Source organism: Panthera uncia, chromosome B1 (assembly GCF_023721935.1).
Source record: "Panthera uncia isolate 11264 chromosome B1, Puncia_PCG_1.0, whole genome shotgun sequence".
NCBI classification, from domain to species: Eukaryota; Metazoa; Chordata; class Mammalia; order Carnivora; family Felidae; genus Panthera; species Panthera uncia.
Window position 1 is genome coordinate 75549129 of NC_064811.1, and position 27378 is coordinate 75576506.

Sequence of the window (27378 nt, forward strand, 5' to 3'; positions counted from 1 at the left end):
GGCGGCTCTGTTGGTTAAGCATCGAATTCCTTATTTCAGCTCCCTTGTTTGTAAGTTTGAGCCCAGGACCGGACTCTATGCTGACACTGCGGAACATGCTTGGGATTCTCTCTCCCTCCCTCTCTCTGCCCCTGCGCCCCCTGCTTCTTGTGTCTTTCTCTCTCTTTTTCTCAAAAATAAATAAATGAACATTTAAAATATAAATAAAAAATAAAACATCAGATAAAAAATCAGTTAAGTACATGAAAGAGCGAGTTCTTCATTCTTCCCTTATTATGAAGAGTAAAAGTGCATATTTATTGTCCCAACCTTTCTGCACACCACTCACTTAGGACAGCTTGACCACTGGTTTCTATAAACAGTGTCTGCTATCTCTTGGAATACCATCAAACTGTCCTAGTGATCTTTTATCCATTTTTAGTTAAATGCTCCTTTATAAAGTCTTTGATTTTTCTCTCTCAAAATATTTTAAGTATCCTATGACACATTCATTCCTTCATCTTTAAGTTGACCTTTCTCCTTTTGTTTACTTCTTTGTTATTTGGGATCTAGCTGCAGGATAAGAAAAGACATATGGGTGCCTCAACAATTGCTGTTGGTTGGTTTTGCTTACTCTTCATAATCCAAGAGGAAAGAAGAGAAAGCATTATCATCTTACCCATTTTTATCTTGATATATTTGTGACATGTCATAGGATATAGTGCTTGTTGTATAAAATGACAGTTAGAAATAAATGAACTTTGTTATATTAAAAAAATTTTTTTTAATGTTTATTTATTTTTGACAGAGAGAGAGAGAGACAGAGCATGAGCTGGGGAGGGGCAGAGAGAGAGGGATACACAGAATTAGAAGCAGGCTCCAGGCTCTGAGCTATCAGCACAGAGCCCGACTTGGGGCTTGAACTCACAGACCTTGAGATCATGACCTGAGCCAAAGTTGGTCGCTCAACTGACCGAGCCACCCAGGCGCCCCATATTTTTTTTGTTGTTGTTATTTGATGTGGACTATCCCTGCAGGTTGTCTTGAATTATTATTGTACAAATAATAAGAGAAAAACAAAATCCTCTTAAATATGTCATACAGTGTATGTCCTATAGTTACCTTAAATATCCTGAACATAAAAGCATAGGAGAAATTTTGATAGTTTATTTTTTTTCTATTATTGGAATCCTAACCCTCTTACATATAAAATAATAAAAATTTTTAAAAGTTAAAAAGGCAAAGACTCCTGGGTGGCACAGTTGTTTAGACATCGGGGCTTTTGATTTTGGCTCAGGTCATGATCTCATGGTTTGTGGGTTCGAGCCCTGTTTTCAAGTACGCTGACAGTGCAGAGCCTGCTTGGAATTCTCTCTCTCCCTCCCTCTCTTTCTGCCCCTCCCCTATTTGCTCACTAGCACTCTCTCTCTCTCTCTCAAAATATACTTAAAAAAAATTTAAAGAAGTAAACAGAGAAGACTTTTACCTCCTATTAGATCAATATTCTTTTCTGCTGTTCAGCCATATTCACTGATAACAAATCTTGTATTATACAACTAAATATCTCCTGTTATAGTTTAGGTCTATTTTGTTTAATGCAACTCTTTTGTAAACCAATGTGAGCAACTGAACAACAAAAAATTTTAGCCAAAATTTGGCTTAAAAAAAGAAATCTATTTTTTCTGGTATTTCTCATTTTGACTTACCTACTTCAAAAACAATTGCTCCAGGGCACCTGCGAGGGTCGGTAGGTTGAGTCTGACTTTGGCCAATGTCGTGACCTCACAGTTTGTGGGTTTGAACCCCACATCAAGCTCTGTGCTGACAGCTGAGAGCCTGGAGCCTGCTTCAGATTCTGCGTCTCCCTCTTTCTCTGCTCCTCCCATGCTTGGACTCTGTCTCTCTCTGTCTCTCTCAAAAGTGAAGGAACATTAAAAAAAAAAATTGCTCCCATATTTTAAGTATTTTCCAACTTGGCTAAGTGTTCTTATGCCTACATAATATCATTTATGCCTTGATTTATAATTGCTTTGTAGCAGTGTTTATTGATTTTCTTGTATTTTCAAAATCTTTTCTAATATGTATGAAATACATCTCTCAAAATGCAGCCTGTAGCAAGATATATTTTATATTTCAATTTATTAATAATGATAGGTTTTGTTTCTTTAATTGACATTTCTGATAAACATGTTTTTGGTTTGGTTTTGTTCACAAAATAGTTTGCTGAATAAATTTAGTAGCTTCAGTCTGATGTTGCATTAATTTTTATTATTTTATCTAGAACTATATATTGAATGCTAAAGAAGAGTAAGGAGAATGAGTAAATGAAGAATAGAGGAACAAAACTCTTATTATTGTTTTCTTTCTTATTGTGATAACCATTAAAGAAACATCCTAGTACAATTTAATTTTGTTTAAATAAGTTTCTAATAAGCTTAACGTGTGTTATAGTCTAACAAACCAAATATATTTGGCAATTGACCTTTGGTTAATGCTGATTGCTTTGGTATAATTCATGAAATAACAGAAATGTGTCCTACATGATGGACTTAGGGAAAATAGAATGTCAAAATTATGATGTTAATTATGGGAAATCGTACAGGTAACACTGGTTATATGAAGGAGACTGCATTGATCACACTGTGTTATCCTAATTAAAACCCACAGAGAAGCTGTATCTTAGCCCATTCCATTTGACTTTGTGGATTGGTCCTGAGTTCTGGGACCCAACAGGTGATCAATCACTGGATAGGATCCATCATGCCTAACAGCAGGAAATATCATGGGATTCATGGAATATTACCAGGATGCTGATGATGTGGCGACTAAAGTCCCAGTCACCTGGGTGGCTCAGTAAGTTAAACGTCTGACTCTTGGTTTCAGCCCAGGTCATGATCTGAGGGTTCATGGGTTTGAGCCCCACTTTGGGTTCTGCATTGACAGCTATGGGGCCCGCTTGGGATTCTGTCTCTCTCTCTCTCTGCCCCTCCCCTGCTGTCTCTCTATTGCTCTCAAAAATAAATCCATAAACATTTTTTTTAAATATTCATTATGGGTAACAGCTAGTGTCTTTTCTCATGTAAAATTACTCAGTATAATTATTTGAGTGAATTATATCACCAAATATTTTAATAAAAATTTGTGTATTCATAATGTAAACATCCACGGAGTGCATGCTATGAGAACACTGTGCTAACTGCTAAAAAACAGGTAAAAATTAAGGTTAAAGGTTGAACTTAAAGTAAACAAATTAAAATTAGAGCTCATATTATTTCATGAGCTACTAAAGCAATGAACATTGTTAACAAACGACCAATTTCTAAAAAAAAATTTAGTATTACAAAAGATACTCAGGCAAGATAGAATTTTATTTGAAAAAATATTAGCATCAAAACTGTGTCTATTAAAAAAAACAAAGAAAATAAAGCTAGCATAATTGGTTATAATATCTTATTCAAAACAATATGATATAGGCTAATTCTTCAAGACAGTAATGAAATACAAGTATAAAATATCTAATTTAACTTGTGATTTAAATCAATCTCTGCCCAAAACAATAGTTTATAAATAGATATTTCTCTTAGTGTATTGACAGAATTCTGGTGTTGTCTTAATTCTGCAGTGGCTACATGTGCTTCATCTTTAATTTGTTAGGCATTTTTGAGGCCATCTTTATCCTCATTAAGTATTTTTTTCAATATAAATGAGAATATGGGTAGAAATAGTCATTAAATTGATAAATGTAATCAACAGATTCATTTTAAGTAATTAAAAGATTGTAAATTCACAGGAATTAATTATTAAATTTTCTTTTAAAAACTTTTTATTTTAAACATGTTACATTATTTTCAGGTGTATAATATAGTGATCGAACAAATTTATATATTATGCTATGCTCATCACAAGTGTAGCTACTGTTCGTCTCCATTCAGCACTATCATAATACCATCAACTATATTCACTATGCTGTACCTTTTTTTCCCCATGACCTATTCAGTCCATAACTGGAAGCCTCTATCTCCTATTCCCATATATACCCTGTCTTCTTAATTCATTCTTAATTCTTAATTCTTCTTAATGTATCCATCTATTGATGGACACTTCCATAACTTGGCTATTGTAAATAGTACTGCAATAAACATAGAGGTGCATATATATTTTCAAATTAGTTTTTTTGTTTTCTTTGGGAAAATAACGACTAGTGAAGTTACTGGGTCATTATTTAATTTCCGTCAAAATTATTCTGGTTTTAGTATATCTGGGAGACTTTTAAGTATATGTTCATTCTCAAAATACAGCTTGAAAAGATTGACCTGACCTAAATTATCCTTAAAATAAGTGTGTATTTTTAAGTAAAGATTATTCTAATCTAGTAATTTATAGAAACCTTAGATTTAAACAAATCCTGGAGTAAATTAAATCTATATTATCATAAAACCAAAGAACAATCATATAATGAAATCTAGTCACTTTTTGTTTTCTTTAGACAATGCTTTAACAGACCCAATTTTATCCAAGTATTTTAGTATAGGAGGAGCTTACTCTAATATATAACTGAAATAAAATACCACTTTTTTTTACATTTAGATTATAGCTATTCCATTATAATCACCTTCCATCAGATGTGAAATCAATTTTTTAATAATTGGAAGAAAAACAACTCAACCTAAATATATGTGTGTGTATATATACACACATATATATATATTGTAAAAAAAAAAGCTCTTACAGGTAATAAAACCCCTGATTAATATGGCTTTAATTTTCAAATGTTAAATTAAATTTGATTTTAAAAGTATGATTAACTTTCCCAGTTTTGCCTGATACTGTCTCAATTTTAGGACTTAAAATTTTTGCACTCTGGGAAGCTCTTTAGTGTCAGGAAAACCTGGATGGTTGGTCATTGTAATGTGACATTAGCTTTATTACTTACATTTTTTTTTAATGTTTTTATTTTTGAGAGAGAGAGAGACAGACAGAACATGAGTGGGGAGGGGCAGAGAGAGAGGGAGACATAGAATCTGAAGCAGGCTCCAGGCTCTGAGCTGTCAACACAGAGCCTGATGCAGGGCTTGAACTCACAAACCGTGAGATTATGACCTGAGCCGAAGACACTCAACTGACTGAGCAACCCAGGCGCCCCTATATTAAAGGTGCCCCTTTAATATTTTAAAGGTGAAAATATGTCCTATATGGAAATCCAGAGCATATTGAGGTTTATATAGTGACAACTTTAATATTAATCACAAATACCTCCATTTTTTAGCATTCATTAATTGAGCATTTGTGTTTTAAAGCATTATTTCCAATATTTAAAACATCAATAGATCATACGCTCTGTATTTAAGTAACTTATAGCCTAATCAAAGAGCCAAGCATATGATATAATACAGTATAATTACCTGCTAAGATTTTTTTAAGCACCTAGAAGCCCTCAGTACTTTGCTTTTTTTCCCTTTTTGTTATACTTTCTAAGTATAAAGTAAATACTGTGTATATTTCCAAAGAGTTCTGAAATAGTTGTGTAGAACCTTTTGACATGTTTTAAGATTTAAAATAGATTTGAATTCACTTAGACTGGTATTGGTGCCTTTAAACAGTCACGTTGATGGAAATATTTCTACACTATTTGATTTAATTTTTGTCATTTGGCTTTCATGCATGCCTCTCTATACATCCCCAGACTGAATGGTCTATACTCAATAGTAGCCAGGCCTGTACTAGTCTTAAATATTTTTTTTAAGATTTCTTTTAATGTTTATTTATTTTTGAGAGAGAGAGAGAGGGAGACAGAGAGAGAGTGTGCTTGAGCGGAGCAGAGAGAGAGAGACACAGAATCTGAGCAGGCTCCAGGCTCTGAACTGTCAGCACAGAGCCCCATTCAGGGCTCGAACTCATAAACCATGAGATCATGACCTGAGCTAAAGTCAACACTTAACCAACTGAGCCACCCAGGTGTCCCAGATATTTTACACTTTCATTTTCCAGTTTATACTCAAAGTAAACTTTTTTTTTTTCTTAAGTGCTTATTTATTTATGAAAGAGAGAGAGTGTGTGAGTGGATGAGGGGCAGAGAGAAACAGACAGCGAGAGAGACAGAGAGAGAGAGACAGAGAGAGACAGAGAGAGAGAGAATCCCAAGCAGGCTTTGCGCTGCAAGCACAGAGCCTAACACAGGGCTCCAACCCATGAACTATGAGATCAGGACCTGAGCCGAAGTTGGAGGCTTAATTCACTGAAGCCATCCAGGTGCCCCTCAATATAAACTCTTAAGAATATACATGCACACATATGCACACACACACATATATGTATCATAGAAAGTATCAACCTATTGTCAACATCAACTATAATATTAAAATCCTAACTGAAAAAAAGAAGTCTTCATATATATTCAGATTATCTAAACTTTACACTAAACATTGTAATTTTGGAAATTAGGATTTTAATCCTATGCTACGTAGAAGAAACAGTAATTTGAAAAAAAATGTATCTTCACTTTTTCAATTTATTTTCCAATAAAATGTCACTTTCAAAAAATAAAGTATGATTATACAAGTTGATAATTGTCAAATTAAAAGAAACAACAAAAGCTTTGAACACATATGAGCCTTAGATACTCACTCCATCTGGGAGGAATTAAAGAAGACCCTCACAGAGAAGATGTGATAATTTAGGAAAGCCAGAAATTGCTAAGGAAGAGGAAATAAGGAGGGATTTCTAGGATTAGGAGTGTAGAAGGATAAGCCATACTCAGGCTGTAGTGAGAAAGTTAGTGCTATTGTAATATAGGATAGATAATATGGAAATACTCATTTTGGCTTTTTCAGAAAGACCTTTGATGGCAATGCTTGAGCAGATAAATTCATAGTATGTCCAGTGATTTAGGATGGAGAGTATATGCTCATGGATTTATCAGAATCACCTGGGAGGATCTTTAAATTACAGAACCCTGCACCCCCAGAGAACCTGCTAAGCAGGTCTGAGGTGCCAGCAGTTTGTATTCATGCTTTTGTAATGATTTTTAGATGATTATGATGTCCATGGAGATTGAGAGCCACTAAATTTGAGCCAACAATGGTAATTAAGTATTTGAATTACATAATTTCATTTAACTTAAAAAAAATATCTCTGAAAGTTTTGAGCAGAATCAATAGGCAACAAAGATTTCATTGAACGATGCAGCTGAGAGGTAAGAGACTATTAAGATTTTGTCAAGGTAGCAGGGAGTGGTGTTCTGGGAGAAATTTTAAAAATGGAGGACGCTCTACTCTGCCTGATGCTTAAGAGTACAGTTTTGTGAAGACTTGTTTAACTTATTCATTTTATTCCACTTTCTGATAGAGTTGATATGGCACAAATAGAGTACAAACATTGTCTCATGAGTATTAATCCATAATATGCCAAAAAATGTAGATACTCTTTCTCTTATGCTTTCCTTTAGATGTAAGTTTATTTTTTCTTTCATTATTGTATATATTCAACCACCTAGCATATAATTTTTGATTGTCTATAATATGCCAAATAGTACTAACTAGATGCAGTTTCCATTTGTAACACAATAATGGTATGTTTTTGAAAGAACCATGTTTTTCATACAGGTATTTTCATTAAATTGCTCTCCCTAATCCACTTTGCTAAAGATTTAGAAAGGCCTTTATAAAATGATACCACCATTCTGGAGAACAACTTAACTGTAGCTATCAAAAACATTTGAAATGTGCAACACATAATAGTTATTTCTGCAAGTAGTTAGGTATTGCTATGGTTACTGAAGTAGTATTCTTACCACATATATTTTGTATTGTTGGGTGACTATAAAGCAAATGCTATGGCAACATTGAATGTATATCTCTTTTCCAGTACAACAAATGTATACAGATATTCTTGGACTGAAAAGTAATGGCTGGTGTGTCAGGAGGGAAATATATTGTGTAAACAACATGCTCCATCTAAGGTTCCTTTTGCCAATTTACCACCTTAATGCGCAACTATCTCTAAATCAAATAACCTTGGGCAGTAAATAGAGGCCTGCTTTTAGAAGTATTGGCAAAGAAATACCTTTTTTTTTATTTTTTACAAAAAAAAATGTTCTTTCTGGTTTATGTACATTTAGTACAAAAAAGCACGGCAACAGTAAATCCCTAGTGGTACTAATTCTTAGGGATTATAACACATAGTGTTAGAAATAACCAAATATAGCCCACATAGGATTCTAATTATTCCCATTTATGGGTATATAATAATTAAGAAGTAAAGATGCCTACTTTTATCAACATGTTATTAGTTCATATTTTATATTAGTGAAATGGCAATAACAAACTTTTATCATAAATGATGGCAGACAGTATTTTTGTTTTCATGCTTTCTGTGTACTTTACCATATTACTGTGTTCTTTACCATAACACTTCTTTTATCATAACACTTTCTTGAAGAAGTTCATTTAGTATATACAAGATGTTCTAGGGGAGCCTGGGTGGCTCAGTAGGTTGAACGTCAGACTTAGGCCTAGGTCGTGATTTCACAGTTGGTGAGTTGGAGCTCGGTGTCAGGGTCTGTGCTGACAGCTCAGAGCCTGGAGCATGTTTCAGATTCTGTGTGTGTCTCTCTCTGCCTCTCCCCTGCTCGGGCTCTGTCTCTTCGTTTCTCTCAAAAATAAATAACATTAAAAAAATTAAATAAATAAAGATGTTCTATTGTGGTCTTCCTAACTTTTTCACATAAAATCTGAAATTAATCTACATTTTTACAAAGATATGTAAGTTTTAAGTTCATAGAAGGGAAAAATATGCTACGCCTGGCATGCGTCTGTTTGGCAGCAAAATGGTCAAGAAGCTAAATGAATATGCCCTCAAGTCTACAAGTACAAACTAAATCTGGTCAGCAGGAGAGACACTTAGATACTAAATTTGAGACAGGTAACATTTTGGAACTTCAGGTGCAACACAGGATTGGTAAAATGCATTTTCTGTATGGTCTGTTAGTAATTGTTACATATTTTCATTACATAGGTAATGAATTGATATGTACAGAACAGGTGTATATAATTTAAAATGGACATTATTCTAGAAAATAAACAAAATAAGTTGTTATAGTCATTACTGAGTACAGAGAACAACAAAAAAGTTTGTATCAATAGAAGAAATCAAACAATCCTTGAATATAAAATGTCCCAATATTATTTCTGACTTTTAGGGGGACCTGGGTGGCTCACTTGATTAAGTGCCTGACTTTGGCTCAGGTCACGATCTCGTGGTTCGTGAGGTCCAGCCTCACGTGGGCCTCTGTGCTGACAGCTCAGAGTGTGGAGCCTGCTTCAGATTTTGTGTCTCCCTCTCTGTGCCCCTCCCCCGCTCACACTGTCTCTCAAAAATAAACAAACATTAAAAACAATTAAAATAAAAGAATATATCACCATTTTTGTACTGTGTATCACCTAAGCCTAATATTTATGCAATGCAATAGTGATATATTATCATTATGTATTAATTTTAATGTATATACTGAATTAAATTGATGTATTTCACCTATTTTTACTTTCTTCTGTGAAACATTTTTTTTTGTCTTATGACTGTCTTTGCCCTTTTGTAAGAATGAGCAAAAATATTAATTAGGAATTAGTTGTATTCAACATACCATGACATTACAAAATAGCTTACCAGTGATATTAATAAGTTCTTGGTCTATTTTTGTTGGTGAAGAACTAACAGATTAATTTTGATAGTTGAATATACTTTTTAGTATCAAATCTATTTTTATGAATTCTGTGAGTGGATGTTTCATCCAAAATTTCTAAAATACTTCTTTTTTTGTTGCTTTCTTTCAAGTTGTAAAACAACCCGTATGGATTTTTTTAAGTTTATTATTTATTTTGAGAGAGAGAGAGAGAGCACAAGAGTGAGGGAGCCAGGGAGGGGCAGAGAGAGAGAGAGAGAGAGAGAGAGAGAGAGAGAATCCTAAGGAGGTTCCGCATTGTCAGCACGGAGCACAATTTGGGTCTCGAACCCATGAACCGGGAGATCATGACCTGCACTGAAATCAAGAGTCAGATGCTTAATTGACTGAGCCAACCAGGCATTCTGAACATGGGATTTTTTTAAATAAAGCTGAAAATTTAAGTAAATTCTGCTAATACTACATCTTATTAGAAATCAGTAAAAAGATCATTACTTCATTCCTTATGAAATAGGACTCTGATTTTCTTTAGCCATTATTTCCATTATAAGAAACAACAAATATGGCAAAAATATATTAGGAGAAATGCCCCAAGGCATGACTGGAGAGTTGAATACATTATACACACTACTTTGGCCATATAAAAACAGTCGATGATTTGTAATTAACGATAGCCGCCTGGTATTTACCAATGAAGCAGTTAATGAGCACTCCTGTAGTAGCATTAAGGAGACTGTAACACTAGACTGAAGTTATCCAATCTACTGAATACAGTGTGCAGTGTGCTGATTTTACCATGGATAGGGAAGAAATTATCACAATTTCTCAAATTTAAGATGTGTGTTGAAATAAAAGTACATCATTCTTTTAATCATTTTAAAAAATTTATCTTCCAAAACATGGCCACATGGCAAGCCTGGGGCACTAAATTTTGAAGATAGATATGTCCATGCCCTGCTGTCGCACAAGATTATACTTTTCTAGCTCCACTGTTGCTTTATAGCTGAGAGCAGGAGAAAAACATGACAGAGTATGGCCGTGTCTCTAAACCATACCTTTCTGAGATTTTGAAGAATTTAAGGAATTCTTCACCTACCCTCCTTCCTACCCTTTCTTTTCACACTAATTAAAATACTTTGCAAGCTTTTTTACAGCATGTTTTGCCTGTATTATCAAGGCTCTGAAATAAGACCCTTTGTTGTGGCTTCATCATCTTAGTGGGGATGCTTCTAATTAAAGATGGCATTCCACATTCTGTGTTGTTCCTGAACTGCTTTACTGATTTACTTTCTCTCGTACCTGAGATCATTTAGAACAGGCTTTCTCCGAAATGGAAGTAGGCCTTTCCCTTAAGCTGAAGTCTTTCCACATTTTTAACATATGCCTTTAACTTACTAAGGGTACAGAATTAATTACTAAGGGGTGCAAATAAACACAATAAATACAAGTGCATTTATTAGGTTAACGTTCTCTACTTGTTGCTGAAGTGTTTTCAGTAGAATCCAGATACACATGAAGAAATGATCTCAAAAAAAGAAATAACTCAAAATGTAAAAGTTACTTTGAGTATAATTTAAGTTATTATTCAATCCAGGCACACAATTCATATTCTCTCTGTCTCCCTCTCTATGTCAATCTCTCTCTCTCTCTCTCTCTCTCTCTCTGCCTCTATCTTTTTGTCTCCTCCCACCCCTACCAGGGGGCTAGAAAAATTAAACTATAATGTTGGGATTTCTGTGTCAAGGTTAAAGAGAATCACTTCAGAAATTAAAGGCGTCACTCATATTTGAAAAACTTTGTAAGAGATCTCTGGAGGCATGCACCAACATGTTAGCTTAGTACATGGAAAAATAAATTGAAAAAGAAAAACCCTGAAGTAATTATGTCCTCAAAGTAACTTCCATTTTAAAAGAAAATAATGTCTTTTATCCACAAGCAAATAGAAGGTATAACTGGATATATAACAATATATTACCTTTTTTATGATACGTAAGTTGTGCAATGCAAACTACAGCAAATAACTTGAATGACATGTATATGGGTAAAATCTTTGTAGATATATGTAGTTGAGTTTTGTTGTTTGTGGTTTTGTTTTGTTTTTATTTGTTTTTCTTGTAGCTAGCTTCTAGGAATGGCATGATCCAAGTATAAATTAAGAAATATATATGCATATATATATATTTTTTTAAGAGGCCAACATATGTATATTTTAAAAAAAATTTTAATGTTTATGTTTATTTTTGAGACAGAGACAGAGCATGAATGAGGGAGGGGCAGAGAGAGGGGGAGACACAGAATCCAAAGCAGGCTCCAGGCCCTGAGCTGTCAGCACAGGGCCTGACGCAGGGCTCGAACGCGTGAACCTCGAGATCATAACCTAAGCTGAAGTCGGACGCTCAACGACTGAGCCACCCAGGTGCTCCAAGAGGCCAACATATATTGACTTGGAACTCTGACTCATGCATTCACTTGAAATGTACTCAAACTTACATTTCATAGTCATATATTAGGAACTGGTCTTTTATTTATGTTGGGAAGCCTCTGCTTTCTGTTTTGACTGATTTCTTTCCATATCGCTCCATGTACACCTTCCAACTTTCTTCATTCAAATTTTGAAATTGTTTTTATTTCATTAATTTCACTAGCAAAGGTTCACAGGGGACAAGAATTAGCTTTAGATATAAAAGCTATCAAAAGGCCCCATCATTTGTGTATCTTTACAGTGTCACTGTAAATAGTCTAGACATTTTCCTTACTACTGAATTAGAATTGCAACGGCAACGGCTGTCTGAGAGTGTGTTTAATTATGAACAAGGGAAATAACAAAATACGATTTTAATATTTCAGATTGTTATAATGGTATTTCTAAAACAGTTTTCAATGATGTAGATTAATTGTGCCCCCGGGATATGTTGGTACAAATAAATTAGAAGTGATTGATGTTCTCACTAAACAAAATAACTATAAGGAAAATGCAGTGATTTCTTTGCTCTTGTTAATGAATATTTTGAACGTGAATTTATGGTCGGAAATGTAGACATTTTGAAATTAGCTGGATGTTAAGAAACATATTTTATAGTGGTGACCATGCAAATCAGTACATAGAATGAAGAGTGACCAATTCCTGACAAGATAGAGTGGTAGTAGTTCATCATGGCAGTCACTGTTTCTCTAAGAGATTTCACATATTCTTATATTTCTAAACAAGGCCTATAAATTTGCTATGTAACATATCACATTACCAAGGACCTCGGTTATAAGTGCTGAAAAAGTTCTATTGATTCAAGTAGCAAATAGATAATTATCAAGTTACAAGGCTTTTTCTACAGTAATTTACACAGTGAATTTCAATGGTTTGGTATTATGACTATATCTCACCCTCTTCCTCCCTCACCAAAACAAAAATCTGACCCCTACTTTATATATAATTTGAAATAATAGAATCAGATAAGCCCTTTAAAGCATCTTGCTTATTTCTCTTGGAAATCAATACAATTCAAGTTTATTATAGCTCATGTTCAAGAACCATCCTATGCCTTTTATTAGAACAACCATTTTCTTAGTTCAAGAGAAGTTTTCATGTCAAAAGAGACATACAAAGATTACTACCCCTACCCTAGTTGTCTGGAAAACCTGTTAAGACTTGTGAAGAGTCAGAGGCTTTATCTTACTTGTTAGCTTACAATTTAGCCTGCCAGTTTCATGGATGATGGCAGAAGAGATGAGACTCCTGGGACAGAGATAAAGAATTTTATTATTCACTGGACTTGTAGTGAATTTGAACTAGTATTTTCTTATATTAGTTCCCAAGTTCCAGTTTCCATAGACTGGTATAAAGAGAGCCAGGTGAGACCTGTACACAACAGAGATATATTTCAGGTGAGGAACACCTGACCCTAGGGACATAAATCTTTATTATGCTGGATACTAAGCATACCTGCCCTTTGCTCCAGAGGGAGACACTGCTTCTAACTTCAATGTTGTTTATTATACAGCATTGAAAAGATAACCCAGGAGAAAAGGTCAATTAGTGCTTTGCTTGCCAGAGGTACAGAAATGTAACACACACACAGAGTATTGTCTCTCAACAGAACCCCCGTGCAGATACAGTATAGAGACAACCTACTTTACTATCCCTATCATTTAACACCAACTGTAGCCACTTAAGCCAATCACTTCAACAATAGGGAACTAAAAATGGAAACCTACCTAGGGAATAAAAAGAGAACAATTGTATTATGTGCATCCACTAATACAAACATTATAGAATCTGTGATTTGGAAAGTTTTAAGTCCAATTTTGATGTTTAGGGGTTAATATTCAAGAGAATTTGGTCAACCCAGAAATAGTCTGATACTAATTGAGTTTCCATGCATATTTAGGTTCTCGTACATGAAGAATTAAGCACAAAGAAATAGCGACTACCAAGTTTGTAGAAAATATGCCATGCCAATGTTCTGCAGTTTAATATATCTCTAAATTTTCTTGCCTTTATTGAATTTATGTAAATTCTCCTATCTAACATTTACTTGAGGTAGATTTTTGTGATTTAATTAAAGGAATGGCATTTGCGTCAGAGAATTGGAAAGCAGTATTTAGCTTTAGCAGGTAATTAGCCACTGAACTGAAGGTCTGATCATTTTTCTGATTTCACACTAAAATGAAAACACTGAACAAAACTATATCACAGGTAAGAGATGTTTTTCATTTCAAGCTGGTAAAGTTTCTAATGATCTTGATTTAGAAAAATCTCTAAATTTTGCATGCTCATTCAAAATGCAGAGTATTTGAGGCACTTAATTCTCTAGAATCATCTTTGGGAACTATAGTAATCCTTTGATTTTGCCATCTAGTAATAGCATAAACCAAAAGAAATCCACCTTCCCCCAATAAAGCCCAAATTAAATTGTTTCTGTTAAGTAGGCATTGTACTGAGCATATTGGTTTTGCTTAGGCTTAATTTTGAATATTACATTGATAGGATTAATATTTCTTCCATTTTTTTACCCATTAGAAAACTTAGAAAATATAATTCTGTTTTGTTTTAATATTTAAAGGAGTTACAGGAGTATTGGCTTTTAAAAGATACCTTGTAGTATTTATTAATAAACGTATTCTATCTCGTCATACTTCTTGTTTAAAAAGCCTTTGATTTGAATGAAGAATAATAAACATTCTTTGAATACCTATTTCCTTACTTCCTTCATATGTTCATTATATTCTTCCACTTTGTCCTTTTTACATAACACTGAGCTTTCAGTTTGTTTTTTTAAAAAGGAATTCTTTCTTAATAAGCAATGTATCCCACTTTAAAAAATAAAACTACTAATTCATAACAAGAGCAACAAGTAATTTTTCTGGTTGTTCTGTTACAATATTTTACCTGTAGTGTTTGTATAATAAGTAGAACTACTTTTTTTTTATACAGAGCTGACAAAATAATAGAGTGATGTGAGCATAGTCTGTGTGGTATAATGTAATTTGTGGGCTAAATTAATATATAAAAGCCATGATAACATTCATCTATTTGATAAAGTATTCTTAAAGAATTTTGAGGGCATTGATAGTACAAAGAAAATGCACACTTTATCATTGAGAGGGCTTCTCATTTAAGAAAGATCTGTACTTAGACTCCAACAACCTGGGTTGAAATCTTACCTTTGCCACTGCTTGTGCGAAATTATTGAATTCTCTTAAACTTCCTTTCTTTAATCTGAAAAATGGTATTAAGAATATGCAATTTATAGTCTTATTTGTTAAATCAGGTTAATGTGTAAAAGAATTTGGCACATAGTGGTCAAAGTATCTTAATAAGTTTATGTTTAATAATTACTTTTTACTTGACTCTGGGTTTTATAGAATTATAGTATCTTTTTTAGAAGTTTTTATTTAGGGGTGCCTGGGTGACTCAGTCGGTTAAGCATTGGACTTTGGCTCAGGTCATGATCTTGCAGTTCATGAGTTCCAACCCTGCATCAGGCTCTGTGCTGACAGCTCAGAGCCTGGAGCCTGCTTCAGTTTCTGTGTCTCCCTCTCTCTGCCCCTCCCCTGCACACACTCTGTGTGGTGTCTCTCTCTCTCAAAAATAAAAAAAAAAAAATAAAAATAAAACATTAAAAAAGAAAAATAAATAACAGTTTTTATTTAATATCCAGGTGGTTAACATATACAGTATAATGTTAATTTCAGTTGTAAAATATAGTGATTCAACACTTCCATACATCACCGATGCTCTTCCCAACAAGTACACTCCTTAATCTCCATCACCTATTGAACCCATCACTGTACCCGCCAACCATCAGTTTGTTCCCTTTGATTAAGAGTCTGCTTGCTTCTCTCTCTCTTTCCCCCTTTTCTCCTTTATTTCTTAAGTTCTACATATGAGTGAAATCATATGGTATTTGTCTTACTCAGCCTGACTTATTTCACTTAGCATTATACCCTCTAGCTCCATCCATGTTCTTGCAAATTACAAGATTTCATTCTTTTTTTATGGTTGAGTAACTCCATTATATATATAGGGAACAAGATAGATTAGAAATCATAGATAGATAGATCACATCTATTATTTTTTTTTTATCCATTCATCAATGTTGGCCACTTGGACCTTTTCCATAATTTGGCTATTGTAGATAGTGCTGCTATAAAAATTAAGGTGTATGTATCCCTATGAATTAGTATTTTTGTATTCTGTGGGTAAATACCTTGTAGTGTGCTTGTTGGAACATAGGAAAGTTATATTTTTAAGTTTTTGAGGAAATTCCATACTGTTTTCCATGGTGGCTGCACTAGTTTGCACTCTCACCAACATTGCAAAAGCGTTCCCCTTTCTCCACATCCTTGCCAACACTTGTTTCCTTTGCTGTTGATTCCAGTGATTCTGACAGGTGTGAGGTGATATTTCATTGTGCTTTTAATTTGCATTTCCCTGATGATAAGTGATTCTGAGAATCTTTTCATGTGTCTATTGGCCATCTATGTCTTCTTTGGGAAAAATGTCTATTCATGTCTTCTGCCCATTTTTACTAGGATTTTTTTTTTTGTTTTGGGGGTGTTAAGTTTTATAAGTTCTGTATATATCTTGGATACTAACCTTTTATCAGATGTGTCATTTCCAAATCCCCTATTCCAAAGGTTGCCTTTGCCTTTTAGTTTTGTTGATTGTTTCCTTCACTGTGCTGAAGCTTTTTTTTTTTTTTTCTTTAGTTCCCATAGTTCATTTTTGCTTTTGTTTCCCTTGCCTCAGGAGACATATCTAGAAAGAAGTTACTTATGGCCAATGTCAAAGACGTTACTACTTATGTTCTCTTCTAGGAGTTTTATGGTTTCAAGGTTTCACATTTAGGTCTTTAATCTATTTTTAGTTTATTTCTTTTATATATGGTGTGAGAAAGTGGTCCAATTTCTTTCTTTTGCATGTTGCTGTCTGGTTTTTCCACTATTCATTGTATTTATTGAAAAGGCTGTATTTTTTACATTGCATATGCTTACTTCCTATGTTGAAGATTAATTGACCGTATAAGTGTATTTCAGGACACTCTACTCTGTTCTATTGGTCTGTGAGTCTATTTCTGTGTCATTACCAGCCTATTTTGATTAGTACAGCTTTGTAATATAGCTTGATGTCTCGAATTGTGATGCCTCCTGCTTTGCTTTTCTTTTTCAAGATTGCCTTGACTATTTGGAGCCTTTTGTGGTTCCATACACATTTTAGGACTGTTTGTTCTAGCTCTGTGAAAACTGGTTTTGGTATTTTTGATAGGGATTGCATTTCATGTGTAGATTGCTTGGGACAGTGTAAACATTTTAACACTATTTGTTCTTCCAATTCATTAGCATGGAATATCTTTCCATTTCTCTGTGTCATCTTCAATTTGTTTCATCAGTGTTCTATAGTTTTCAGAGTACAGGTCTTTAACCTCCCTGGTTAGGTTTATTCTAAGTATTTTATTTTGGGGGATACAATTATACATGGGATTGATTCCTTAATTTCTTTTTCTGCTGCTTCATTACTGATGTATAGAAATGCAATATATTTCTGTATGTTGGTTTAGTATTTTGAGACTTCACTGAATTTGATTATCAGTTCTAGAAGTTTGTTGGTGGAGTCTTTTAGTTTTTCTATTTAGAATATCATGTCATCTGCAAATAGTGAAAGTTTTATTTCTTCCTTGCCAATTTGAATGCCTTTTATTTCTTTTTGTTGTCTGATTGCTGTGTCTAGGCTTCCAGTACTATATTGAATAAAAATGGTGAGAATGAACATTTCTGTCTTCTTCCTGATGATAGAGGAAAAGCTGTCAGTTTTTCCCTGTTTATGATGGTATTAACTGGGTTTTTCATATATAGTCTTTATTATGTTGAGTATGTTCCTTCTAAACCTACTTCACTGAGGTTTTTAAAAAAAAAAATTTAACATTTATTCATTTTGAAAGACAGAGAGAGACAGAGTGCAAATGGGGGAGGGCCAGAAAGAGAGGGAGACACAGAATCTGAATCAGGCTCCAGTCTCCAAGCTGTCAGCACAGAGCCCGATGGGGGGCTTGAACCCACGGACTGTGAGATCATGACCTGAGCCGAAGTTGGCCACTCAACCAACTGAGCCATCCAGGCGCCCCCACTGAGGTTTTTGTAATTGTGAACGGATGTTATATTTTGTCAAATGCTCTTTCTGCATCTACTGATATCATATGGTTTTTATAATTCCTTTTATTACTGTTATGCATCACACTGATTGATTTAAGAATACTGAACCATGCTTGCAACTCAGGAATAAATCTCACTTGATTGTGATGAATCATTTTTAAAATGTATTGTTACATTCAGTTTGCTAGTATTTTGTTAAGGGTTTTGCACCTGTGTTCATCAGATATATTGGCCTGTAGTTTTCTTTGTTTGTGGTGTTTTTATCTGGTTTTGGTATCAGGGTAATGCTTGCTTCATAGAATAAATTTGGAAGTTTTCCTTCCTTTTCTTTTTTTTGGATGACTTGAAGTGAATAGGTGTTAACTATCTTTAAATGTTTGGTAGAATTTGCCTATGAAGCCATCTCGTCCTGGACTTTTGTTTTTGAGAGGGTTTTTTATTTGTTTGTTTGTTTGTCTGTTTTGTTTATTATTTTTATTACTGATTCAATTTATTTGCTGGATATTGGTCTGTTTGAATTTTTTATTTACTCCTGATTCAGTTTTGGTAGGTTATATGTTTCTAGGAATTTGTCTATTTCTTCTAAATTGTTCAATTTGTTGGCATACAGTTTTCATAATGTCTTATAATTATTTGTATTTCTATGGTGTTGGTTTTTATTTCTTTCCTCTCATTTGTGATTTTATTTATTTTTTGATTTTATTATTTCTTTTTGATAAGTCTGGCTAGAGGTTTATCTTATTATCTTTTTCAAATAACCAGCTCTTGGTTTCATTGATCTGTTATATTGTTTTTGTTTGTTTGTTTGTTTGTTTGCTGGTATTGTTTTTTTCTTTCTATACTATTTATTTCTGCTCTCATATTTATTATTTCCTTCCTTCTGCTGTACTGAGGCTTTGTTTTTCTTTTTCTATCTCCTTTAGATGTAAAGTTAGGTTGTTTAGTTGAAAATTTTCTTTCTTCTTGAGGTAGGCCTGTATTGCTATAAACTTCCTTCTTATAACCACTTTTGTTGTGCCCCAAAGGTTTTAAATTATTGTGTTTTCACTTTCATTTGTTTTCATCTTTTTTAAAAAATTTCTTCTTTGATTTCCTTTTCAACCTATTCCTTACTTAGTAGCATGTTACTTAACCTCCATATATTTGTGGTCTTTCCAAGTTTTTTCTTGTGGTTGGTTTCTAGTTTCATAGTCTTGTGTTCAGAAAAGGCACATGGTATGACTTTGATCTTGAATTGGTTGAGGCCTGTTTAGTGTCCTAATATGTGATCTATTCTGGAGAATGTTCCCTGTGCACTCTAAAACAATGTGTATTCTGCTGTTTTGGGGTAAAATGTTCTGAATATACTTGTTAAATCCATCTCATCCAAGGTGTCATTGTTTCCTTGTTTATTTTTTGTTTAGATTATTTGTCCATTGATGTAAGTTAGGTGCTAAAGCCCTCTACTATTAATGTATTATTATAGATTAGTTTTGCTATATTTGTTACTAGTTGTTTTATGTATTTGGGTGCTTCCATAGTGGGTATATACATATTTACAATTATTATATCTTCTTGTTAGATTGTCCCATTTATTATTATATAATGCCTTTCTTTGCCTCTTCTTATACTTTATGTTTTAAGGTCTAGTTTGTCCAATATGAGTATTACTACTCCAGCTTTCTCGTGGCATCATAAATATTTCTCCATCCCCTCACTTTCAATCTGCAGGTCTCTTTAGGTCTAAGGTGAGACTCTTGTAGACAGCATATGGATGGGTCTTGTCTTTTTTTTTTTTTTAATCCATTCTGACATCCTATGTCTTTTGATTGGAGTATGTAGCCATTGTCATTGAAAATAATTATTTTTAGATATGTATTCATTGCCACTTTATTACTTGTTTTGGTTGTTTCTGAAGATTTTCTCTGATCCTTTCTTGTCTTTCTTCCATATTTTGCTGATTTATTTGTTTAGTGATTATGTAGTGTTAGTATGATTAGTATTATTAGTGATTAATTCTTTAGTGTCTTTAGTGATATATTTGGATTCTTTATTTTTATTTATTAGCATGTTTATTAGTGGTTTCTGATACGTAGTTACCATTAGGTTTGTATATAATCTCTTCTGTATGTAGCAATCTATATTACATTGATGGTCATTTAAGTTTAAACCCAATTTTATTCCTCTCCTCTCCACATTTTAGGTATGTTATATTTTTTATATCCTTTTTATTTTTTTAGTCTCTTGACTGATTTTTTCCATAAATACTCATTTTTATTGCATTTGTGTTTCTTCCTTTTTTTGAGAGAAAGAGAAAGAGACAGAGACAGAGATAAATGGAGAGGGAGAGAATCTTAAGCAAACTCCATGCCCAGTGCAGAGCCTTCTTTTTCCTCATTTCTTCTTCCAGGACAACTATGATTCAATGTTATGTTTGATGGAGTCAATGAGTTCCCTAAGTCTATTCTCATTTTGCATCATTCTTCTTTCTGTCTTTTGTTCAACTTCATTGCTTTCCATTACTTTGTCTTCTAGGAAATTAATTCATTTTTCTGCTTCTTCCAGCCTGCTGTTGTTGCATCAAGCATGTTTCTAATCCCATTTATTGTATTCTTCATCTCTGATTAATTCTTTTTTAACCATTTTATCTCTGTGGTAAGTGTGTCACTGATGCCTTCAATTTTTTTTCCTCAAGTCCAGTGAGTATCCCTATGATCAATGCTATAAATTCTCCATCAGGCATGTTATTTATATCTGTTTCATTTAAATCTCTGTCCATGTCCTTATCTTATTTGTTTCTTTAGCCTAAATCCCTCTATCTTTTCATTTTGCCTAAGTCTCTGCCTTCTTCTGTCTGTTAGACAAATTATGTCTCCTGCTCTTGTAACTAGTGGACTTATGAAGAAGAGTTCCTGCAGTGTCCAGAGCCTGCTGCTTCAGGGGGGGTCACCAGTGTGTGCTGCATGTGCTCTGATGTTGTGTTCTGTCTGTTCTAACCTTCAGGCCAATCATCTGCAGAGGCTCTTCTTGCCTGCTGTGGGCAGATTTGGGTCCCTGGCCTGAATGTGGCAAGTTTTAACTAGGTGTGCTCAGGTTTGCTTGTGAAATGAGACCTGTCACCACCTCCACCAGAGCTGAGGCTCTGCATAATTCTCTGGATGGGAAATATGGTGTGGTCAGGGGTCTGTGCTGGTCTCCTGAGGAGTCCACCACACTGGGACTGAAGTAAGCCTGACTGAGAAGGGCAGTTCCACCAGAATGCAGGAGGTTGGGGCTACGTGTAAACAAGTTAGACCATCATTGTTTTTGCTGCTTCTAGCAGGTGAATCTGTGTTTGTGCTGAGAGGCAGGGGAGGGAAATGGCACTTGCCAGCTCCTTTGTTCCTGGAGACGTATCTTCTTGAACACCTTCTCTCAAAGATGTGCTCCACAAAAAGCTAATAATCTCCCTATTGTATACCCCAGGTGCTGTTCAGATAGCTGTTTCCGGTGCTGTCTGCCCCCAGGTTGTTTGCCTGCCTTCTCTGCAAAAACAATAGAGTACCCTCCCAGCTCTATCCCAGCCAAATGCACTGAGTTTTAAAACTCTAAGCTTTAAGTTCTGCTGGTTGCAAGAACTCATGAAATTCAGCCCCTCTCATTTTCCAAGCAAATGGCTTTTGGGAAATGTTCTGCTTGTGTGTTCCCCTGTGTGCCCCTCTCTTTCTCTCACCCTTCTCAAAGAGCATAGCTCCCTCCCCTCTACAGCAGCCAAGATCCATTTCTCCTCTAATCCATGTTTCCACACTTCTTACCTTCTTCAAGATGACCTTTTCTCTCCTTTTAGTTGTGGAGTTTGTTTTGTTAGTCTTCTGGTCAACATTTGGGGTGTTTAGGATGATTTGATAGTTATCTAGTTGTATTCATGGCATCAGGTGAACCTAGGATCCTCCTACTCTGCTGACATTTTCCTGACTCTCTAGAATCATAGTATCTTGATTTTGAAATGAACTATTGTATTCTTGTCTAACTAAATAATTCTACTAAGAATCAAAAAGTCAAAAGATAACATGTTGGCAAGGATGTTGACAAAACACAACCCTTGTACACTATTGGTGGCAATGCAGTTTGATACAGCCATTATGGAAAACAGTATGGAGATTCTTCAAAAAATTAAAAGTAGACCTACTATATGATCCAGAACTCTCACTTTTAGATATATCCAAAGTAAATGAAATAAAGATCTTGAAGAGATATCTACAATCCCGTGTTCATCGCAACATTATTCACAATAGCAACGATATAGAAACAACCTATGTGCCCATCACTGGATGAATGGATAAAGAAAATGTGAGATACATATAATGGAATATTTTTCAAGTAAAAAAAAAAAAAAAGAAAGAAAAAGAAGGAAATCCTTTCATTTGTGGCAGCATGAATAAATCTGGAGAACGTTATCCTAAGTACTATAAGCCAAACTTAGAAAGACATATACTGAATGATCTCACTTGTATTTGGAATCAAAAACATTCAAACCCACCAAAGCAGAAGTAGCACAGTGATTGCTAGGGAATGGGGAAATGTAGGAAATGGGGAGACGTTGGTCAAAGGGTACAGATTGTGTTATGGAAGATTAGTAAGTTCTGGAGTTTAATGTGCAGCATACTAATTGTACTTAATAATACTCACTTGTACACTTGAAATTTGTTAAGAGAGTAGATCTTAAAAGTTCTCACCATACACACAAACACAAAATTGTAACTATTGAGGTAATAGATAATTAGCTTGATAGTGGTAATCATTTATACACACACACACATATATATACATATATATATATATATTTGATATATATATCAAAATATTTTGTTGTACAGCTTAAGTGCATATAATTTTATTTGTCAGTTTTACTTTACAATAAAGCTGGCAATTTTTTTTTAAAAGAGTATTATTTGTACACTTCAGTTCAAATCTGACTTAACATAATTTTTTAGATACCGTAAGATATTATGAGACATTTCATATATACATGAAGCACATTAACCACTGTAATTCTTTACAAACTGTACAAAAAAGAGAGAAATATATTTGAATATCAGGGGCTATCTCAGAAATATTTTCAAAAGTTGATATGATATAAGACTTCAAAGATTCAGTTTTGTGGTCAAGAATAAGTGATTTTGATGCTTAAGAAATAAGCCATGTCATGAGACTGGAACATAGATTTGGGACTGAATAACTGTAATTTTCCAAGTATTTCTGTTTATTAGAATATTTCATAGTAGTTCCATAACATTTCCCTCCACTGGTCTTTTTTTAAAATACTAGTGACTTCTGGCTAAAATTTAAAATAATTTGGTCCATTGGGTACCACAGCAAACAAATATAAAATGAAACTGTTATGCCCAGAATTCATGATCCCCAAAGACCACCAGGGAGCCGAGTCCCATGTAAAAGCAAAAGAGCCTTTATTCGAGCTACCTCGAGCTCAATCCCCTACCTGCACCAACGCAGGTGAGATACCAGGGAGAGAGAGCGAGTTTCAAAAGGACAAAGGTTTTATTGGGGCCTAGGGGCAGTTGGTGAGGTAATGGCTGTGGCCTCAGCCGATTGGCTAGGGAAGGGTCGTAGTCCTGTTAGGCAGGTGAGCGGGAGGTTACTCAAGGGGAGGAGGCGTGGTCAAGGTGAAGGACACAGAACAAGGTGGAGTCGGCCGGCATAGGCCCGCCCTTTCAAAACCTTTTCCCTTTCTCTTCCTTGCCAATTTCTAAAATTTTATTTTCAGCTATGCTTTAAAAGGCTACTGTTTTCTTAGAAAGTGCGTTGTCCATCCATTTAGACTGGCTTTATGTGTGAAAGGTAGATAAGTCTGAAATTAGGAGGGCAATGATTTACAATATTATAGAAGCCGTGTCTGTCTACCTTCTATAGAATGTTATACAAGCATATACTTAACCCTTTTAAACAATGATGCCTGTATGTTTACCCAGCAAGTTTATAAATTTTTATTTTAATATTTGTCAAGAATGAGTAGGTAGTTATTTTATTTTTGAAGCCTGAAATGCTTTTTCCTAGTTAAGAAACTTAAATGAGATCTACTGGGAGAAAATGTTTTTATTGAAAAACATTAAACAAAAGAAATATGTTACACTTTTTAAATTATAAAGTACATTTTTTCTCTCATTCATTTTCTTCCAGTTATAACTTTTATTTTGTGATCTTCACAAATGAATCACTTTTGACACAAATATTTTATGTTTGCATAATAGTTTGAGTAATTAATAACTAAGTGAGGCCTCATTACCTTACAAATTGATTAAACATTTGTATACTGTAAAAATGGAAATATTTTACACTAAGGCATCAACTGAGATTTGTTTATAAATATGAGTCATGCCATTAATTGTGTTGTCATTCGTGATAATAGAGTTTAGGGTAATTTTTAATTTGTATTATTTTTAGGGATTTGTAACATGAGAAAAAGAACAAAGATCAGCTACTTATTAGATTTTATTTAATTTCTGTCTACAATATTTTGATAGTTTTCACTGTGCAAGTTTTGTACCGCCTTGGTTAAATTTGTTTACTTTTTTTTTTTTTGTTCTTGTAAAGGGAAATATTATTGCAGGTGTATGGAAATAAAACTTACTTTTGTGTTTTGATCATGCATTCTGCAATTTTTGGTGACTTTGTTTATTGGCTGTAATGATTTTTTGGAATTTTTATAATTTTCTATATATAGTATCATGTCATCTGTGAACAGAGATAGTTTTACTTCTTCTTTTCCAATTTAATGTCTTTTATTGATCTCTTTTGCCTAGTTACTCTAGCTAGACCTTCCAGTACAAAGTTAAATCACAGTGGCAAAAGTAAACATCTTTGTCTTTTTCTTCAACTAAAGAAAAAGTTTTCAATCTTTCACCATTAACTGTGATGGTAGCTTTGTGTTTTCCTTAAATGCCTTTTATCGTGTTGAGAGGTTTGTCTTTTGTCTTAGATTTCTGTGTTTTATGATGAAAATTTGTTAGATTTTTATCAAATGCCTTTTCTGTATCATTTGAAAAGATATTGTGTTTTATTTTTCCCTTCATTTTATTAATGTGGTATGCTACATTGATTGTTTTTTGTATGTTAAACCACCTTTGCATTAATGGTATAAACCCCACATGATCATTCAATTTAATCCTTTTAATATGTTGCTAGATTCAGTTTACTAGTTATTTTTGAGGATTCATAACATGTTTTTTTCATTGAATTTTTTCTTACTAATAACCTAGATATTCTTCATTGTCAGTTTCTCTGGTTTTGTTTCCCAGAAATTTCAAAAGAATAAATAAACTTTCTTTTGTATGAAGCTAACTTTAAATCCCTTTGGATTATTTTTCATAAGAGAAAGAATTATTTTTCCATAACTTCTACTGGTTTTATTTCCAAATCTCTTTTAAATTGGTATGGTTAAAGTACAATGTAATAATCATCCTAGCTGTTTGATGTCCAAAGTAGTGGAAGGAATATCATCAATCTTTCTGATATTATAATCCATTTGATTTTTTTCATCTATATTAGTGCATAAACTTTGACAGTTGCTTTATTTATAAAGCAATAGGTTGTGGGTTTTGTTTTTTTTTCTTTTTCTTTTTTTATTTTTCTACAAATCATCAAACTAATCAGAATGTAGAACATACAGACCTTCCCCTCAGGAGTTTACTGCCAATTTGAAGCTTCTAATGCAGTGATTATAAAATACTTATACATTAGACCCAAAGACCTCAAGAATTTCTCTTCAAAGGTACATATCTGCCTATCTATAGACCATTTTAAACCTATAAATGTTTTCATTTAAATTGATTCTTCAGTATCACTAATCAATGAGGATTGGTTGAAAAATTTTCTGATATCTAAACTTGAAATTATAGTTTACCTTTTCCTGTTAAGTCCTTCATTCATTAAGCATGTCTTCTATTATTCTATTGCTGGCATTCATCCTTCAGTCATTAACTATGTGATGATATATGTGATATATAATCTTGAGTCCTTGCATATGTGAACATCACTTTATTCTACCCTCACCCTTGATGTATAATTTAGTGTAGTGTCAACTGTGGGGGTTGGGAGTAATTTCTCTTAGAACTTTGAAAGCATTGTTCTGTTGTTCCATAGAATCAAATATTACTTAAGAGAATACCAACCATGTTATCATGTGTTTGTAAAAGGCCTGCTCCCCTACCCACCACCAGTGGGAAAAATTTAGGATCAACTCTGTAATTTTTGCTGTTCTAAAGATCTACAACATTATTGCTAGTTATTTGCATTTTAAAATTATTTATTGAGCTACACAATGAATATTGTAATTCTTCAGCTCTGGGAAATTTTATTCCATTTTTCCCCTAGTAATGTTTATCCTTTTTTTCCCTCTAATTCAATGACCTAAAGAACTACAAATGGTCATTGGCAAGAGGATTTTACTAAGAAACCCTAAGATCCATGCTAGCTACTCCATTTTGAAAAAAATCCTTCATTTTGTTTTGTTTTGTTTTGCTTTGCTATGAAAGAGAAAATCTGAACTGCTTTTAATTCTGTTAAGGATGGTGGAAGAGTGTAGTTGATTGGAATATTTTCAGTTGATCATCTTGTTTTTAGCCTTTTTACTGCCTGCCATTCTTGATTCATCAAGTCTGCCTCCCAACCCTCTGAAGAGTATTTTAGGACAGATTCGTGTCTGCTTAGCTCCAGTTCTCTCCATAAATATTTTTGGCTGCAACTATCTGCACTGTGCTTTATGAGTCAATACCTTTCCACCTGTCTTCTAGAAATTTATTGAAATGTCTAAGTTTGCTGATGACCTACCACTTGTTCTCTTCATTTTTATGGCTTATAGTTTTTAAAAAGTAACTTTACTATCATAGTTTAGTTTTCTCAGAAGGAAGAAAAATAATTACATTTTCCCAGGTCATCTTCTTCAATCAAAAATTTTCTTAACACAATTCGCTGACACATGGCATTTGGGCATATGGATAGATTTTATTGAAGCTTTGGTAGATGGAAGGTCCTGAAAGCAATTCATTCTTACTGCAACTTACACATGTTCTCAAAAGTCACTTGACTATTGTTTTCTATTA

The 27378-nt window shown here is 33.9% G+C and overlaps 1 long non-coding RNA gene across 2 annotated transcripts in view; it reads right to left on the reverse strand.

Annotated features, from left to right (window-relative positions):
• The window catches only part of LOC125922935 (uncharacterized), a 72382-nt gene extending 46025 nt beyond the window's left edge, over positions 1-26357 (reverse strand). For both annotated transcript variants that reach the window (XR_007457836.1, XR_007457835.1), the window contains exons 1-2: positions 26181-26357; positions 15314-15368 (exon numbers count right to left, since the gene is read on the reverse strand). This is a non-coding gene — a long non-coding RNA (uncharacterized LOC125922935). The remainder of the gene's footprint in view (positions 1-15313; positions 15369-26180) is intronic.
• Between the last annotated feature and the right edge of the window lie 1021 nt (positions 26358-27378).